The following is a 4,037-nucleotide window of genomic DNA, read 5'->3' as shown; positions in this document are numbered from 1 at the left end:
TACAAACCAAAGATTTTCACGTATTAGTGTCTCCTGGAGAAACAGATTAATAGAATGAGTATATATTAAAAGGATATTTATTAGATTGCCTTACACTGTACTGTCTGGAGAGTCCAACAATGGCTATTTCACAATGGACAGTCTGAGAACTTGGAAGCTTCCCAGTCTATAAGTATGAGTACGCTGGCAGAACCACCCTGGTGCTGAAAGCCTGGAGCCTCTCTGGAGAGCCACTTAAGCCTGAAGAAGAGGAGTTCTAAGATCAGCAAAGGCATACAGCAGTAGTGGCAGCAGTAAGGGAGTTGACCTTACATGTAAGACATGAAAGCAATAGGTTAAACCCTAAGCTTTGATGCAGACTTCCTTGTACCTGGATTGCCACAGGAGGATGCCGCCTTCATTCAAAGATCCAAATCACAAACAAGTACCACACGTGTTCCCATGGCTTATCTTGTAGTTGATCCCACCAACTAGTTAAAAGGAATGGTTGTTAAAAGAAAGCTTCCAGTTTCAGAGCAAGAAGACATTATAAGAATTCCTGACTATTCCCCCAGGGAAAGAATGCAGGGACCACCAGTTAAATGTCCCCATTCATTCCCAAAGCAACATACCACCTTCCACTCATGCTCCTTCTGAGACATGAATGTGTTCAGAAAAGAAAAAAAATAAATAATAAATAAATAAACCAGCCTTGCGCCATCTGGTTTAGCTTTATTGTCTGGATTTTGAGTTGGTTGAGTTGAAGAATCATTTCTTCCTAAAGAAAAGCTGCAGGAGAAGGAGGTTGGCACCTGGTCCTTGGTGCACAGAGAGGGAGGGTGGAATACCAGAGAGGGAGGATGGAGCCTGGTCCTCATTGAACAGAGCCTGGTTCTTCAATCCTCAGAACTACAAAGGGTGAGGCCATATGCATAAGAAAGACCTTTCTCAGGAAAAGAGATGAAAGCAGACAGTGTGCTTTGCTTTGTGGCTGTGCCTCTAAGAACAAAAGAAATCGGATCAACTTGGGTATGGAGTAGAGCTTTTACCCCAACACAAGAGAAAAGTCAGGAGCAGATTCTTGACAGGCCTATACCCAGACATTTTCTAAAACTGCTAGCTCAGACACATGGCTGTCTTCCCTTCTGAAACTCCTTCAGTATCTTTCTGTGGAATTTTGGAAAATCTCACATATATACATATACATACATACACACACATATATGTATATATATATACATACACACACACACACACACACACCCATATATGGGATTTTAAGGGAGTTCTTCCTAGCCCTAGTGAATTAGGTTATCTGCCTCAGGTTCCTTCCTAATGCCCTGGGAAGATATCTTCCCAATTATGCTGTAATAGGAACACACTTCCCATGCTGTATCATGCATGTTATATCCCATGGGAACCCAGACTGGATCCCAAAGCCAATACTATAACCTCAAACATTCTTAATGTTGATTTGTTTTTCCATGATCATAAGACAGTGTGAGGTCTCCAGAGAGCTTCCATGCTTAAGGTCAGATGAAGGTCACTCTCTCTTGGGAGGATGTGTGGTTTTACTGCAGGAGCAGGGCATCACTATCATTAGGAAGCACCCTTGCTTTACGTGCTGAGAGGATGGAGGACCACATGGCCATTCACTTATCATTCTTGGCTTAGGGTTTTACTGCTGTGAGCAGACACCATGACCAATGCAAGTCTTACAAAGGACAACATTTAATGAGGGCTGGCTTACAGGGTCAATGGTTCAGTCCATTATTATCAAGGCAGGAACATGGTAGCATCCAGGCAGGCATAATGCAGGAGGAACTGAGAGTTCTACATCTTTATCTGAAGGCTGCTAGGAGGATACTTGCTTCCAGGCAGCTAGGTTGAGAATAGTTAAACCCATCCCCACAGTGACTTACCTACTCCAACAAGGCCACACTTCTTAATAGTGCCACTCCCTGGGCCAAGCATATACAAACCAATGCAGTTCTGTAGGGTAAGAGAATGACTCCCTCATTAGACCTGTTGTTATTTGGACAAAATGAGATTTGGTTATCAGAATCTATGAAAGGAAGTGCCTAGAGTCTGGGTGGTGAATGGAACAGTGACCAATTGCTTCTGAACCCTTGATCCTGTGCCTCAATGTATACAGCAGGTAGAGCAGGGGCAGAACAAATTGTTCTCATTGTGTGTTCTGTGGGAATCTGAGTGCCAAAGTGATATTACTTTAGGGACCAAAGTGAGACCCCATTTGGAGTTGATTTGATACACTAAGTATGTGCTGGTTACAGAATTCTATAGAACAAACCACTCCAAATCAAAGGGTCTTAAAATGCCAATTATTTCTCACAGTGCCTCTGGTTCAAGAATCTAGGGTCAGCTTGGTAGGTGGTCCTGGCTCAGAGTTTCTGATAAATTCACCAGACCTATGGGGCTGAAGGCCCCACTGCAGATAAAGGACTCACTCACACAGCTAGCAGCAAACACAGGCTGCGGTGGAGCCGGTAGCTGTTCTCCCTGAGAACACTCTCTCCATCAAGATACTTAAATGTCTTAGCAAAGCGATGGTGTAAGATCCTGACCCTTGGTCAGTGGTACTTAACTTTGAGATGCCCTCAAGTGAGACACCGAGATGCAGATCGATGCCAAGGCAAGAGGTTTATTTTCCGGTGCATCGTGGTCGCCTTCAATTAGTCCCTCAAGGCAAGTTACTAGAAGGTGACCCGAATGGCTATTACAAGCTGTTGTTATACTTTTTAGGGGCACAGGTTACATCAACAAGGTTACAGTTCACACTTATTGGCTAAGCATATTGACCTTTAAATCTATTGGCAAGCACGCATGACACACATTTGATATCTACCTGGGACTTTCCAAAGGGTCAGATGACTTATCAGTCCGTACATTCTGAGAATTTTTTTTTTTACTCAATGATGTTCCTATGGATGGAGAATGGAACTTGGCCTAGCCTTGACTCCAGGTGAGAAGGGAAAGCTGTAAGGAGTGTGTGGGACTGGAAAAGCTCTTAGGGTCCCTCAGTGGTTGCCTTGTTCCAGGAACCCTGGGAACTATGGCTGGAGGAGTAGTGTTCCTGATCGCAGGGAGGCACATTCTTTCAGAGCTCTCCTATGGGGTTCACAGGTCACCCATATTCACTATGAGGGAGAACTACATGAGACTAGAAGACAGTGGAAGCCAGCTGCTCCCATGGAGAAACCAGAGCCATTCTGCTAGCTCCCAAAGGAAATGGTAGGGTGCAAGAGGACTAAAGAAGGACCTAAGATTTTCCTCCTGATCATGAACTATATAGGACATCATACCGGCTTGGACGCATGGTGTCATTTGTAACTCAAATCAAGAGAGCACCAAGGAGGAGATGGTTCTAAGAGTCTCAACTCCGCCTCTGCCAGATCATGGGTTCCTCGGGTATAGACCTCGGGTGTAGACTCCATGCCACTTATTACGGGAAGTGGCTGAAGGAACAGAAGGTCCACAAACTGCACTTCCTCAAGGGTATTCCCTAGGTCCATGGTGGTTACAGCTCTCCTGAAATCAGGTATGAGGTTCTCCCCAGCTGTTGTAACCCTGAATTACTGATACTAGAGAGACTTCAGTAGTGTACAGACAGTTTACCTCTGCGTTCCCCGCCAGAGACTCCCAAGGGAAACCCAGACAAGCCCAAGAACTGCAAAGTCTGCTGCAACTCACAAAAGAGTCTTTTATTTTCAAGTTCGAACTCGGTTTGCCCACCTAGCACTCACTGTGTGAATGCTGGCAAACCACCCTGAGTCCAGAAAACATTGGGTTTATTTACAGTATAGGAATAGTGTGAATATTTACAGAAAAGGGGAGTAGAGGGTGGAAATAGTACTAAAGCAGGAGGTGGGTAATAGGTAATGTTCAAGGACTAACTGTCTGTGACCTGACCTCTGCTTACCTTTTACTTTTTCAAAACAGAAAATGGTCTCCCTTAAGCTTGTTATTTCTCTAAGGTCTCAAGGACAGGCACCTGGAGTTCTTATCAGCTGGAGTGTTGGGTTTTTTGAAGACACAGA

The sequence above is a fragment of the Mus caroli genome, unplaced genomic scaffold (assembly GCF_978045245.1).
Source record: "Mus caroli unplaced genomic scaffold, Mus_caroli_1 scaffold_19, whole genome shotgun sequence".
NCBI lineage: Eukaryota > Metazoa > Chordata > Mammalia > Rodentia > Muridae > Mus > Mus caroli.
Note: the sequence above shows the minus strand (reverse complement) of the source record.